The 16,014-nt window shown below is 47.7% G+C and overlaps 1 pseudogene; it reads left to right on the top strand.

Moving 5' to 3' along the window:
* Positions 1-9,953: 9,953 nt before the first annotated feature.
* LOC117835411 (BTB/POZ and MATH domain-containing protein 1-like) lies at positions 9,954-10,768 on the top strand (annotated as a pseudogene).
* Positions 10,769-16,014: the final 5,246 nt, after the last annotated feature.

Genomic DNA, 16,014 nt, shown 5'->3' with positions numbered 1-16,014 from the left:
CTTCTTGAGTCCACGTACGACTTGCAGTACCGTGCCCACCACCTCGCCGACCTACAGGAGGTACTACATCAGGTCTTAACAATTCTTGCTAATTTATGCTGATGAATGTATACCTTAGGATGAGAATTGCAAGATTTTCATATGAACTGTTCTTATCAATGCTTGCTAATTTGTCGCAATAGTGCTTAACATACTTTTTTTGTTGCAATAGTGCTTAACATACGTTTTCACTTGCATTTTGAAAATAGTCGTTACGAAATTATTATAAATTGATGCTAAGAATGTCCTTAATATTTGCTTGTGTAATTCTCAGCTGACATTAAGTTTCAACTACAAAACAGTGATGATAAACACCATTGCAGTTTGTTGTGTACAATGTAAACAATTTCATACTAAAAATGTCATTTATATCATATTTGTGTTACTTACCATTTTAGTAGCCCTTTATTCATATAGTTGATGAGCACCTTATTCTCAAATGCATTGACTTCTCATTTTTGTTCGAAACCACCTTTTTCATCAATGTCTATTTCCTTGTAAGTAAGTAATAATCTTATAATGTTTGCAGGATTTGAAACCACTCAGGGCTAGAGTGCACTCACTACTTAGGTGGGATAAGTGTGATGCGGAGTACCTGCAGAGACCAGGATTTTTGGATATTGCGGTTCAGGTTGTCGCAGGTGTCCCTCCAATGGACGGACCGTTGTTGACCGCTATGGTCGACAGGTGGCATCCGGAGACTCACACTTTCCACCTCCCGTTCGGAGAGATGACCATCACGATGCAAGACATTGCTATGATACTCGGTCTTTCACTTGAGGGGCATCCAGTGATGGGAATTATACAGAACAAGAATTGGCGTGACATGGTAGCAATGCATATTGGGATTAGGCTGCCAGAGTCAGAGGATGGAGACAACTCCAAGAAGACCTCCGGTGTGAGCTCCGCATGGTTGAGGGAGCACTTCAATGTTTGCCCGCGGGGAGCAAATGATGAGGTTGTGCAGCGATACGCTCGTGTTTGGCTATGGCACTTTGTGAGCACATTCCTCCTTCCTGATGCAGCCGGGAACACGGTATCTTGGATGGTTCTCCCAATTTTGGGTCAGCATTGGGACAACATAGCCCTTTACAGTTGGGGCTCAGCGGTTCTCGCCTGGCTGAACAAGCAGCTATGTGAGGCTTGCAGGCGCACTGCGAGGGATTCAAATGTTGGAGGGTGCACCTATATGCTGCAGATCTAGATTTGGGAGCGAATACCCGTGGGTCAACCTTGCCGTCTTCGCGTCGATGTAAGTCACAACGGCGAATTCCTTTTTCTGCTTTAATGTTCGCAAAACTATTGTATCATATGACCAATTGGACTTACTTGCAATTGCAGCCAAGGCATCAAAATGATGCTCATACCACATTCTATCATGTGTGGAAGCATGTGCAGCCCGTTCATGACAATCCTGATAGGCGCTACAGGGCCTACACAAATGAGTTGGATGTTGTCACGCAGCTGTGGCGACCGACCCTTAATCTTCCGGGTTAACCTTAAATCCTAGCCCTGATCATCTGCCTTGTTTTGCCGCGCCTGAGTGCTCAGCCTTCCACCCGATCCCGACCCCTGAGACCCAACCCCTCCCCGCTTCGCTTCGATCCCGACCCCGACAAACTCAGCTCACCGTCGGATCCTTCTAAGTCTTCCTCAAACGTCCGTTCTATCCGCCCGGTGGACCCGCGAGATCTTTTCCCCCAGATCTTCCGCGACAGACGCACTCGAGTTGCATGCCCGCTTCAGAATCTCCCCGCCACGTGGCTCATCTTCTCTGACGCCCGCCGCTCAGTTTTGTCCCTGGCTCGCGACCGAATGGATCCTTGCGCCCCCTTCCCCAATGGCGGCGGAAGCCCCTCTGCAACCTTTCTGCAGCGCCTCGCCTCCCGCGCCCATCATCACACCGCCAGATCCCGGCCGCAGAGCCCGATGTCACCCGTCTTTTCCGTCACTTCGAACCTAGTCGCGCCGCCTGGTCTCCGCTACACGACGATTCCTCCATCGCCAACCCCGATCACGGCAGCGACAGCTCCTTTCCCCGCCCTGTCAGAAGCCTCCCGACAATCTGTTGCTCCGCGCTCGCCCGCGCGCCCGCGGCTGCATGTCTTTTCACCTATGCGCCCACGATTCTAGCGCCGTTAAACCAGTCGCTTCTATCAAATCTTCCGCACGACGACGCCCGCCTCCGCCAAATCTCAACCACCGGCATACCCGCTCCTGCGCCGCCCTGACGGCAGAACCCAATGACCGCTGGCGTCATCCCTGAGTCCTGCACCACCGCCCTCTTCGCTCAATCGCCGCCCCAGCAGAGCACTCCATTGCTTCTCCCCGGCCTTCGCGCCGCTTCCCTTCCCCATTCCAGCAGCTATAAAAGGGAATGCACCAACCGCCGGAGTTCCCTCCGCCATTGTTGCCTTCAGCCATTCTCTTGCTCCCTGCTCAAGCTTCTAGCGCCACACGCCAAGTTCTTGGGGAACTCTCCCCTCAGCTCCCCTCAGTTTCCCCAAGTCACCCAGCCGCTTGCTCCTCCGTGCTGCGCAAAAGCTCTCTCGTGATCTGCAAGAAGCACCGCCGCCGCCGGAGCACTGCCGGTCTTAGCCGTTGCTCAAAGCCTTAGTCCCTTCGCCCAAGTCTGCTTCTTCCCAACCCCAAGCTTTCCTTTTAGGAAGAAGGTAAGCTGCCGACCCCAGTCCGCCTCGCCCGACCCCTCTTATCCGCCCGACCCCGGTTCCGTCTCGCCCGACCCTGTCTGTTCCGTCGACCCTTATCCGCCTCGCCCGAGGGCTCGGCTGTGATCTTTTCTTTAACCCGAGGGTGTATGTGTAAAACTTAGGAACCCTTCAGCGCTTGCGTCTGAGGACCCCTAGTATACCACGTCCTCTAGTTCGAGGATCAGGTCATAAGTTCCTTTCCGACCCTTGCCTTTTGATCTTCACCAGCTCTCTCGAACCTCCCCACCCTCCTGCTCTTCGTCGCGAGTTTCTGGGCTCAGGCGAGCCAGTGTTGCTGTTGAAATAACCATCTAAGCTAACTCTTGCATTGCATTCGTGTAGAGCTGCGCCTCGCCGATGGCTTCTACGAGTTGTACCCGGCGCTAGAAGACGAAGCAGCAGCAGAGCTTCCGCTTCCAGAAGTCGAAGCCGTCCAAGCAGAAGAGCAGTTTCCCTCCTCCTTGTTTGTAGGCAAGCCCCGGTTGCATGAAAACCCTGCGTTGTTTTCCAAACTTGCGCATGCCTTCGGTAACATGTTTGTGCATTTACGTATAGGAGTTGTTTGAAACCCTAGATGCATGACTTAGTTATCCCCATGATCTGAACACTAGCTGTTGGACCGAGTAGTTGCATTGCTTAACTAGGAAACGGTAAAAGCCGAGTGATTTCCTGTCACTCGCGAGTTGTAGGAGTTGGATGTCTACCTTTCTGTTATAACTATAAGGACGATGGACGGGGCAGGGTTTTGGTAACTCTTTGGTGGTCGGATGGTTGCCCCGTCGGTCTATGAGAACTTGCTAAGGACCGACAGTGGTGGTGTTCGTGATCAAGTGTTTGAAAGTACTAGCCTCATACTTAGTATGGGATGAGGAAGCCTAGTACCGGATTGAACCTAGACGTGAGCGGTTGCCCCATTGTTCTTGGAACGGAGTTTCCCCTGCTGGATGTCGCACGTGGTGGCATGCGTGGCCCCAGAACGGCAGAGACCGGGTCTGTGGAACCTTGCACCAAAGGAAATGGGCCTGACACGGGTTAGGGGATTGATGGGGAAGGCCGACATAGGAAGCGACCTCCGGGTACGTGGATGTCGTGAGGCTAGGTTCACCATGCATGGTTAAAGAACTCGAATCGATTCGTCTGCCTCTCACAGTTTGAGATTGCTTGATCGCTATATCACCCTGAGTAAATAAGGATTCTGATGATGACATGGTTTTGTTGATATATATTCATCTTGTTTGGCTCTATGATTGCTTAGAATAGGTTGCAAAACCTAGACTGGTAAATGAACGTAGAACCGGAGCTAAAACTTGAAAATAGGTTTTTACTTAGTGCTTTTGGCAACCAAACCCCTCAGCCAGAAAGCCCTGCATGTCTAGAAGTGAGGAGTAGTTTACTCCTATCGGTTAAGTCTCGTTGAGCTTAGTAGCTCAGCCTTGTTGTGGCTCCTTTTTTTCAGGTGAAGTTGCTGCTCCCGACCCCTCTCTTGCTGGCGCTTGGCCGCCCCAGCTCCCACCAGGCTGGACGGTCGAGTGGGATCCCTCCTCGGACGGCCAGGAGAGGGATCAGTGATGTCCCGGCTGGCCCCACCAGGACATCCGACCCCGACGATTGCTTCCGCTAGTGTTTTACTCTATGTTGTTTTCAGAAATCTTGTAAAAACTCTGATGATCTTTTCACAATTAAATCCAGTGGTTAATCTGTTAACATGGGTGGACTTGTTGTACTCTCTGGAACCACTCACCCTCGTGTGAGTTTGCTAAACTCGATCCTGTTCAAAGTGGTTAAATCGGATGAAATCCGACGGCACTTTGTGTTAACTTGGCTTAGGCATGGGTGCCGCATGTTAGGCGACTTAACCCTGTTTAATCAAGCTAATCCGAAGTGGATCCGCCACAGCAGCACTAGGTAATTTGCTCACCAGAGTTTTTTAAGCTCTATTCGTATAATGACATATGAAATAAGTATTGCGTACAAATTTTTAAAGGTTGAATAGAAACCGTACGACCATCAGCAGCTAAGCTAGATCGTATTTTCACCGATGTGCTACAGAGATAGAGAGTTGTGGAGGTGCACGACTCCAATGATCTTGTATTACGTCGTAGAGTTCCATATGTCGCATAGGGTGATGCGGCAGTTTGGGAGGATGCAACCGTACCCTCCTTTGGAATTATCAACTTCGCAGCAGCTGCACAGGTATGCAGGAATCAATAACTACTGGAGGTCATTCGATACACGTACTTAAGATGTTATACTAATACTTCACTAATTTGTGATGCAGGATCGATCGCAGGAAGAGGTATAAGGAGAATGATTGGAGGGTGAAGCATGCTCAGTACCTCATCCAGTGGAAGAATAGGCAAAGATGCGATCCTGAAGATGGGCCGTACTGGCGAGCAGGACCAAACAATGAGTACATACGATAGTACTGTGCTTCGACAAGAACTAAAGTGAAACCATTTTGGAGTAATGTGCCCATTGAGGATGCACCGTCTGACTCGTCCGATGACATAGTTGACGTGTATGACACGATGACACACTATGGGACATAGCCTGAGCGTGCACCTCTACACGACTACATGGTAAGATTTTAGTTTGTAATCATAGTATCGTAACATTGATCATTAATGGGATGAAAACTATGCGTACAAGGACAGCAGCTTGCAAGGCTTGCAAACGAGGCGGGCGTGGTCATGGAGCGCGCAGTCGGATCCGGTGATGGTGTGCTTCGTCAGTTCACAGAGGTACAAGCCCAACCTAATTTCCACTGATACCCATACTACCTTCATAACCCTATCAATATCATAGTCGTGAATATATGCTGCTTACATGTTGCAAAGGGTTCGGAAAAGCTGCAGGTGAATGGTCATGAGGATGAACTGCATGTCGTCCACAGATGTGCACCACGGGGGCAATGGCCAGGGTACTTCTTCAGGATCACGTCCGACTCCACTGGCGACTCCCCCCAGGGCTGCAACACCATCCACTTCTGCAGGTCCTAGCAGGAGGTCACGAGGCAAGGCACCTGCATCCCCTTAGGCAAGCGAGGACTCTGAAGGTAACCAGTCCGAGGATGACGACCCTACATATGGTGAGGAAGTGGAGATTTCCAGCATGATCGATGCTCCACCTGTGACTCAGACGCAGGGAGAGTCCAGCCAGGTACATTCACTAGTTTCCCCAAATTCAATTCTGGATTGTTAAGTTCAATTCTCAAGTGTCATACACCGGCATGCTTTCTGCCCAATTATTCCATAGGAACCTGCACCTCGTACCCGGATGCCATGCCGGCGTCGTTCCCGGGATCACACCGACGTTGGCAGCGCCAATGTGCTGCCCACGCATCCAAGGAGGGAGCGTCTCCTAAGAGATCCTTTTAGCCCTCCAGTTCAGCGGCGGCGACGACAATGAATGTTGCATGTCTCAAGTCTGATGCACTAGGTGTGCAATACTGCATAACTATATTGCAATTTATGCTATCTATGTGTGCAAGACTATTGGAACTGTCACGTGTGTAAAAGACTAAGTTAGATGTTAGTTTCATTTCTATCCGTACAATGGTATATGTTTGCTTCGTGACATACTTGTGCTTCGTGTACTTTTTCGTAAATGTTCGTACTGGTCGGCTACCGCATACTAGGGGAGAGAGGGAATAATTTCATGATTCAAACTAGTTTCAGAAAAATCACAACAAAAAAGGCTATTTTAGTTTCATTAGCTGGATTGTGCAAACCTATTGAAAGTGCTTGCCACGTCAGCTAACTCAGCAAGAGTCAGCAACCCAAAAAACCTACTGAAAGTTGGGCGGTTTTGGCGCGGCACCTCACCGCTGCCGCGCCAAGCGGACAGGCATGGCAGCCCCCAGCATACGGAACCTACTGAAATTTGTAGGCATTTGGCGCGATAGACCACCCCTGCCGCGCCACTCTGCCTAGCGCGACAGCACCCCACCCAGACCCCGAAACCTACTAAAAATTGTACGCGTGTGGCGCGGCAGCTCACCCCTACCGCGCCACTCCGCCTGGCGCGGCAGCCCCCCGCCCACAGCCCGAAACCTACTGAAACTTGTATATGTGTGGCGCGGCAGCTCACCCCTGCCGCGCCACTCCGCCGGGCGCAGCAGCCCCCTGCCCAGACCCTGAGAACCTACTGAAAGTTGTTTGCGTTTGGCGCGGCAGCTAACTACTACCGCGCCACGCGGAGTGGCGCGGCAGTTTTTCTTCCAAACTTCCTCTTTTTTCGTATGATCGATCTTTTAGGTCCGTGGAGGAAAATTCGGACTATTTGGGAGAGAACCTAAAGGAAAAGGACTCGTTACTTCCACCACGTCAAGGTGACCATGACTGAATCCATTACAAAATTGGAAATTTCGAATTGAATCTATTTTCTAATCTATTGTATTCTTTTTCGAGAATGCTGTCCCTCAGACTCCAACTGAAAATGCAAACATTGACCGCAACCATGCACGCAAACTCAATGAAAATAACATAGTACATGTTTTGTTAACAAAGAATCATAATTGTCACAATAAACATAGTTCTCTCACAAATGAAAATAGTTTTTCACAACTAATCGTAGTTCTCACAATAAACATAAACATAGTTATCTCATAAATGAACATAGTTTTTACAACTAAAGAGAAACATGATCCAGCTAAATCAACACGTTCATCTAGTCCGAGTCACCTTCACATAGTAATTCATCATCATCATCATCATCATCATCATCATCATCATCCACGGCAATAACAACTCCCTTCCCTTTCTTATCGACATTAACCTTACCAACAGGTAAATCGGTAACAAGAGCCTTCATCGTCTCCATCTGTGCCTCTTCCACTTTTTCTTGTAACTCTTCCATTTCAATCCTTCTCTTTCTTATCCTAACCTGCTGCAAATATTCTTCCCATGATCCCTTAGGGTATTTCGCATGCGGATCAACCACATAACCTAAACGATCTCTATCCTCCCTCAACCTTTGTTTCTCCAACTCCCTCTCCTCCTGCAACTTCCTCCTATTTTCTCTCTTCTCATTTTCAGTTAGAGGTCGCATTTTCAGTTAGAGGTCGTGTATACTTGGATCTGTTCTGCCTCCAATACTTAATAATAGTTTCCCTCGTATAAAATCCTTCAGGCTCCACTCCAGTCTCATGAACCATATCTTGGTATATTTTTCCCCAAAGTAAGTCGCCGTCAGGGATAGGCACATCATACTCCTTCCGAATCTTTTCTATCAGTTCTTGTTGTTTTCTTGACTTCCATGGTTCTGATGTATTACCCAACTTTAATAACAAATCACAACGACCAGAAAAATCTTCCCAATCACATGTCCTTCCCTCCTGCAACAACAATTTCATATTCTTACAAATTTGAAACAAGTTCCAACTTTAATAACACACAAGAGACGAGTAGTTACTCACCCAATAATCACCATATGCATTGCCACAAAACAAACCATATCCAAGCTCAGAAGGCACCACAGCTTCTGTTGCCAATATACCACACTTGCATTTACAACTAGGAGAGGACACACATGGCCACGGTGCCTTTCCACTCTCGAACTCCCGCACTTGCTCCTCTGTTGGCCACATCACCTTTGGGCCGTATATATACTTATTGAAATCACACAACGGCCACCTATCCTGCAAAAAACCGGTGATGACATTAAAAGTGACCATATATCAATAAAACTATAACTGCTCATAATAATCTTACACGAGTCTTTAGCGAGCATCGAAAGAATGGAGTGAACTTAGGTGCAACCCCTAAGTTAGGATGCATAAGCTTAGCAGGAACACCACACTTGCACATGGGAGGATCCCTCACACGCCTACAAGCAGCCTTCTGCTTCTCCTCCTCGGTCATCCTAGGTGGGTTTGGTGGAGGAGGAACCCAACGCCTAAACTGATGGTATGGTTTAAGCTCTGTGTTATGATATGGGAATAGGCGGATCCTAGGATCATATTTGTCGGGTTCATCGATCCACTGAAATAAATCACAAGGTGCGGCAGGCATTGGATCAAAAGTCCACTTGCACACATAGAAGGCTCTTCCGGCTATCTTTGGATGCCTTGATTGTTTCACCTCTGCTTCCACGCCACATCTACAAAGAGGTACCGGAAGGGCAGGAGGTACGGGACCAGCAGCATTGGACTCGCCCACATAACGCACATACCACCTAGGCCGCTTGTATTCACAACCAAACGACGTCATCTCACCTAGACATCAAGTGCCAGAAAATTAATACACAAATAAACTTTACACACGTAATCCATACGAACTATATACATCATTTCGAAAAAATACAAACACTCCATCTACAAAATACAAACACTTAACCATATCAACTATAGCAACTATATTAAGGAACAAAAATATGAGACAAATTAATTGAACATATTGCAAAAATATGCATGTCATGTACACTACATAATTGGATGAATATATACCTAAATCGAAGCATTCAACAAGTTCCACACGTCAATATTGCGGGCAAAGACTCAATTGCGTCTGAACTACGCATCATCTAACACAAAACACCATTGCATTTCATTCAAAATTGAAATCATCAACCTAACCCTAAGTCACCTAAACATCCTCCGATCTACCAAATGCAATGCTAAACCAACGCAAAACGTAGGGGGATACCTTCCACACAAAGCGGTCACCAATCCACAACTTTTCCCCACCGAAATCGCCGGATTTTAGGTGGATTTGGGGGTGGGGTGGCGAGCGGCGGCGGCAAGAAGCTCGAGCGCGGGTGTCTGGAGGAAGAAGAAAGAAGGGAGGGAGGAAGGAAGGAGCCGGCTCGCGTGTGTACTGGCGCGGCAAGCGCTCGCCCACGTCAGCGCCCAGCTGGCGTAGCAGGTCGCCACGCCAGCGTGGCAGGGGATCCGCCGCACCAGTGCATGTGGCGCGGCAAAGGCTTCCTGCCGCGCCTGGCGGTCTGGCGCGGGCAAAAGGGTCACGTGCCGCAAATAAAGTTCGGCTAAGGTTATTTTTAAAAATAAATTAAAAACGTTAAAAAAATTTCCAAAGGAAGCCAGCGACAGCGACCGACTCTTCCCCTCCCTCGTCCCCTCATTCGGTATTCCGGTTGGCGTTTGCGCAAAACCCTACCACAAGTCACCGCGCCGGCCGTCGGGGCGAAATCACACTAGGAGAGGGAAAGGGCGACGGCGAGGTCCCGACAGATTTACGGTGTGGCATGTCCACCTCTACGGCCGGCGGCGGCAGCAAGCCGTCGAGGTGCTCCTCCGCCATCGTCGTCGACACTGCAAGCGGGTACCACATCCTCAGGATAGATGGTTACTCCGGCACCAAGGGTCCGCCAACGGGCGAGTTCCACAAATCCCGCACTTTCACCGTCGGCGGTCACCGCTGGTTCATCCGCTACTACCCCAACGGCCGCAATTCGGAGGCCAAAGATTACATATCCTTTTTTCTTGTGCTTGACCAAGGTGTTGTCAAGGAGGTGAAGGCGCAGTACCAAATCCGTTTTGCCGATAAGGTGGAGAAGACCACCTTGACATCCCAAGAAGTGATCACCTTCCAGTACCAGCAAAGTTCGGGGTATACAAAGTTCAGCAAGAGGGAGCACCTGGAGAAATCAGAGCATCTTAAGGATGATTCTTTTGCTGTCCGGTGCGACATTGTCATTATCAACAATATCTATGCCAAGGATATTGCCGAGGCCACTACACCAACCTTTGTCTCTGTGCCCCCCTCAGATCTGAGCGTGCACCTTGGCGATTTGCTTCTGAACGAGAATGGTGCCGACGTGGTGTTTGAGGTTGGCAGCCAGACATTTGCTGCACACGGTGTGTGATCGCGGCCCGATCTCCAGTCTTCAAGGCGGAGCTCTTTGGCACAATGAAGGAGAGTGTTACAACAGGTGTCGTCCGCATAGACGACATGGAGGCTCAGGTGTTCAAGGCTTTGCTCTATTTCATGTACACTGACTCATTGCCTAAGGTTAAAAAAGAAGAGGAAGATGTCATATCCCAACACTTGCAATGGTAGTTTTGGCAATGGTAGTTCATGCTTTCCACTTGCAGTGCAACGCCTATCCTAAAGTTGATTTCGTTTGTCAGCCTCCTTTCTGTTAGTTGATGGCATCTGTACCAGTTGAAGATAATGTTTCTTAATCAAAAAGCTTTGAATCTCCCTAGAGAGGTTTTGTGCTTGTTATATAACTCTTTGGATGATGCAGAATATTCTTTTTTAAATATGTTTCCTAGTGATTTCATGTCATTTTCTGTTAGCCCAGGGTTTGCTATGCTACCTGATGTTTTCATAGGGATCATCGCATCCCTGACCTAGAAGTTCTCTGTTTTTATTTGGCAACGTGTCTTTTTGCAAAAAACCGCATTTAATTGAGGACACTTCTATTCGTCCATGGAACGATTTTGTGTGTGTTTGGCCGCCTCCTTTTAAGCCTGTCCATCCAAATTTTTGACCCTTTTCTTTCATCACCTGGAGTCCTAGACTAAATGTTATAAACTGGAGGGGACTTGATCCAGCATTAAAACATTTTCCATGTCAACACCACAGAAATCTAGATGTCAGACAAGCAAACATGGTATGATCAGCAGTTTCAGTAGTTTCACAAATTTTGTACCATTCCTCTCCAGGTCAGTTTCTCTTCGGTAATTGTTCTGCAGATTGTACTCTTATCTGTTTGTAGTATTATCTTTGCTTGGCACACACATAACGTTCTTAAATCTATCACACATGAGAATGTTTAGATGTTCCTACAAAGAGGAGCTTGTGAATAAGCTGCAAGGTGATGCAAATGGTTCAATCCTTGGTCAGTTCTGAATCTGCCCTACACAATATTTTGGATTGGCCAGGATGGATCTGAGGGCTTGGTGTTTCCGAACCTACAGAGGTTTTAACTTGGGACAGACCTAAACATAAACCTATAGACTATAGTGCATGATATCCCCAAGTTTTCTTCAATTTGACCTTGCACATATTATCTGCTTTGAAACATGAGCCTACACAAGTGATACTAGGATGTCTTCTTTTGTTTTCTTTTTGTCCCAAGGAGATCCAACGAACTGATGACCTATCTGAGGACAAAATGTGCCCTTGAACTGACACCGGCATCAAACTGTGAAAACAGTATGCACTGGACCTGGGTTAACGAGGTACAGCCGTGCAGAAGCAGAGATCTACATAGGTAATATCAAAATCAAACAAACCAAAACAATTCTTGTATGCCGTTATTAGCAAATAGATAAAGCACAGACAACACTAATCTTTTTGCCAAGATAAGATGAGAGATCCACATACAGCCCTTTTCCCAATAAAAGATGTCGACTAGCAAATTGAAGTCTATTAACCATTCTAGCTGATAATATAGTCCTTATCGATCAATTACTAGAGATCTAGAGATGCAATCAACTAGCCTAAAACACATACAACTGAGAGACTGCTTAACCATCTTCTATATGTGACAGCTGAGGTGTCGAAAATAGGAACTATGATAAACAAAACCACCTGATAATTAGTCAAAAAATCAGCATCACTGAAGAATCAACTCCTTTGTGATAGAGGGACAGCTTGTGCTGAGATGCTCGAAGCCGTCACTGGCCACAAATGCCCTTTGATTTTCTGGGGAGCAGAGAAAATGGAGGCATGCTTACTTTTGCAGTGGTGCTGCTCGGCTAGCGTCAGTATGGTTGCTACCGAGCCTACATCAATGTACCGGCACAATTTCTGTTCGCGTTTTGACTCCGGCTATAACAAGCAGGTGATGGGACGTGACATCTTCTCAATATTTTCATCGTATCTGGAGACAAGACGATTATATGTCAAATAGGAAGTTTTCTGCATTTTTTTGGCTAATAATTTTGTGCCAAAAAACATACTTAGTGTCACTACACCTGGATTATCCTAAGCACATGTTCCATTTTATCTCTGTTATTTCGCTTTGAGATCGAGTCTTTTCTTACCTTTTGTTCTTTCTTTTTAGAGAAAATAGGTAAACAAGGCAGGAATTATTTAGGTAACTTCCAAAACTAGCATTCACGTATAGACGAATCTATTAAGCCTAATTAGTCTATAATTTGACAATGTGTTGCTACAGTAAACATTTGCTAATGATGGATTAATTAGGCTTAATAGATTCGTCTCGCCGTTTAGCCTCCACTTATGTAATGGGTTTTCTAAATAGTCTACGTTTAATACTCCTAATTAGTATCTAAACATTCGATGTGATACGTACTAAAAATAAGCAAAGTTACCTAACGCACCCTTAGCTTTGAGCCCCTTCTCGTCTCCCCCACGTCGCCCCTCACGGGCGACTCGGGCGGAAGCCGGCCGCCGGCGCCGCGAAGCCCCCTCCCTCCACCTCCCTTCCTCGCCACCACTGGAGCGCCCCGACGGAAGTCCGCTCGGTCGCGAGGTTGGTGGCGGCGGGGTCTCTTCTCGCCCCCTTGCTCGGCATCGCCATTGAGGGGCTCCGACAGGCGGACCCCTATCCCGGCGTGGTGGCTGTAGATCCGGTGCCTTTGAGGCTGGATCCGGTCCTCCTCGGCAGATCTACGCGGCAATGGCTCGTGGCGACCCTTGGACGTTGGCGGCGGATGTTGCTCGTGGTCGCAGCGGTGGCGCCTGGCAGCACGTTGGTGGCGCGGCGGCGGGGCTACTCGGGTTCGCCCCTGCTTTTCCTCCCCGACACCCCATGGCGGCGGCGGCGAACAGCCGGTAGGCGGTGGACGCGCCGCTGGTGGATCTGCGCGCCAGGGCCCTAGTTTGGCTCTTGGTGGCGGCAGTGATGGCCGGACTCTAACAGATCCGACCCCGCTTTGGCTGATTCCGATGCCCCGCTGGAGGATTTACGTGTCCTCGATGGCTTCTAGCGGCGGTGTGTGCTTATTGATGGAGGTGGCCGGCCGATCACGGTCGCCTGGACTTGCAGGGAAGCGGCAGAGATGGTGGTTAGTGTTCGTCAGATTGTGTTGGTTCTCAGGTGAAAGCCTTGCTCGGTCTTTGACAAGGCTCGGTCTTTGACTGTTGCCGGTAACGACGGTGCAATGGTGCATTTCCTTCTTAAAGACGTTGTCGTGAGGACCTCAACCTCCCATGACATTTCCAGGTGAAAACTAAAGAACCGATGGTTCGGGCGGTGGCAGCGTCTTGACGTCGTTTTCCTCTTGGGGCGTCGCTTTGGAGTCTTGGGGATGGTGGCATCAGGGTCATCTTGGTGCCTGATTTGGTCTAGGTGTGATTGGTGGAGTTTGTGGTGGAGATCGACTCGGTGCGGTATCTACGAGACAAGAGATCAGCAAGCAGCGCGTGTCCATTAGATAGGACAATCTCTACATCAAAAAGTTTCTAAGAAGATAGAAGATGTAAGGAGCTTGTTGCTGCACTAGACCATAGTAGGTTGAAGGAACAACTTAGAAGAAATTTGAAGCTTAACTTTTGTAGCTTTCATTCTTACTCTCTTTCTTTCTTGCTTTTTGAGTTCCTCGTTGTGAGGCTTCGAGTCCAAGTGCTCGTGTATCTTCCGGTCTTGTGGTCAGTTTTGTTTCTCCGTGATTGTAGACATTCACTTTGCGAATGTTCAACACCGGGTATTTTCCTTAATTAAAAAGACATGAATAGTAGCTCCGTGACTTCCTTATGGCTTAACACTGATGCTGCAATTCAGTTGCCAGCAGTACTTGGCATGCTAGACATAGTATGCGCTATGCGATCATGTAGATTTAAGGCATTCTGGCCCTGTTTTATGGTGAGCACAAACATGCTGCTCAGGTTACCAGCAGTCACATTGTCACAAACCAAGAGATCACGCAGTTCTGTTGACATCTGACCGACACAAACCACAAGCTAACTCTAGTAGTCAGCAAAACTCTACTATTTGGCCAACATTTGTAAGAAACGTGCTTCAGTTATTACAGTTATTGTTGAACAAGACATATGCTGACGTAAAATCTTTGAGGCAATAATCATATTTTTAAGACAAGATCATTCCTATTGAGCCAGACAGTCCAGCAAGTTGCACCTAGCAGAATAAAAAAAAAGAATCATTGGCTTCTGGCCTGCTAGACTAAGTAGTGTATATTCAGTAAACTGCTTTGAGCTGGAAGGGACTTGATAATAAGATATGCCCTTGATTAACAGGTGGAGAAGCAATGAAGTGGAGTCAAACTATATGAAAACAGAGTATGCTCTGGATCTGTGTTAATAAGTCTGGAAGCAGAGATCTCGCTAGGTAAAAAAAAAATCTGAAATTTCACAAGCAAAGAGGTAAAGCACAAGGTCAGTACTCGCTTTTTTTGCCAAGAAAAGATGACAGATCCACAAACAACCTTTTGCCAAGAAAGATGCCAACTAGCGAATTTGCAGTCTATTAACCATTCTTGCTGATAACAGAGCTAGTCACGATTGATTGTTAGAGTTGTAGAGATGAAATCAGCTGACAAAACACACTGACAAAGGAGACCACTTTAATCAGCATCTTCTTAAGAACCAGGATAGAATAGCCTACCTCTGAAAGCTGCAGTGTAGATGATGGCATAAGTTCACAAGTATAAACAACCACTACTAAAATACTAAGTATCATTATGTATGATTATCACCTGAGAATCAACTCCGTGATAATAGAGGGGCAGCTTGTATTCAGATGCTGGAAGCTGTCACCGGCAACAAACGCCCTGAGATTTTCCGGTGAGCTGAGAAAATCAAAGCATGATTCCTTGAGCCCGCAGCAGTGGTGCTGCTCGGCTAGTGTCAGTATGGTTGCCACTGGGCCCAAATCAATGTACTTGCACAATTTCACTTCTCATTTCAACTTCAGCCTCACCATGCCATACCTATCGGATGCAACGAGCAGATGCTGAACTATGGCATCATCATCATCTTCCTCTCCAGTCATATCTGGAAACAAGTCCGTGTATACGAAATACAGTAGAGCCTTGAACACCCGAGGCTCCATGTCATGTATGTGCACCACACCTCCAAAAAAAGGAACCAAAAACCAGAAATGAATCCCTGCCAGCATTTTGTAGAAACCACTACTACCAAATTAAGCTAGCTATTCGAGTACAGTTTCACGGTGAGGTGCGACATCGTCATCATCACGGATGCAAACACCGAGCCATGCATCGTCTTCGGCTGTGGTGTCACCGCCGCCAAGTACTCAACAGCATCTCGGTAGTCTCCTCCAGTATGGTGATGGCGCCGTCGCGACGTTTGAGGTCTGCAGCGAGACATTCATGGCACATCGCTCTGTGTTGGCAGCCCGGTCCCCTGTC

Source organism: Setaria viridis, chromosome 9 (assembly GCF_005286985.2).
Source record: "Setaria viridis chromosome 9, Setaria_viridis_v4.0, whole genome shotgun sequence".
Lineage (NCBI taxonomy): Eukaryota > Viridiplantae > Streptophyta > Magnoliopsida > Poales > Poaceae > Setaria > Setaria viridis.
The sequence above is the reverse complement of the archived record's forward strand: the minus strand, read 5'-3'. Positions and strand labels throughout refer to the sequence as shown.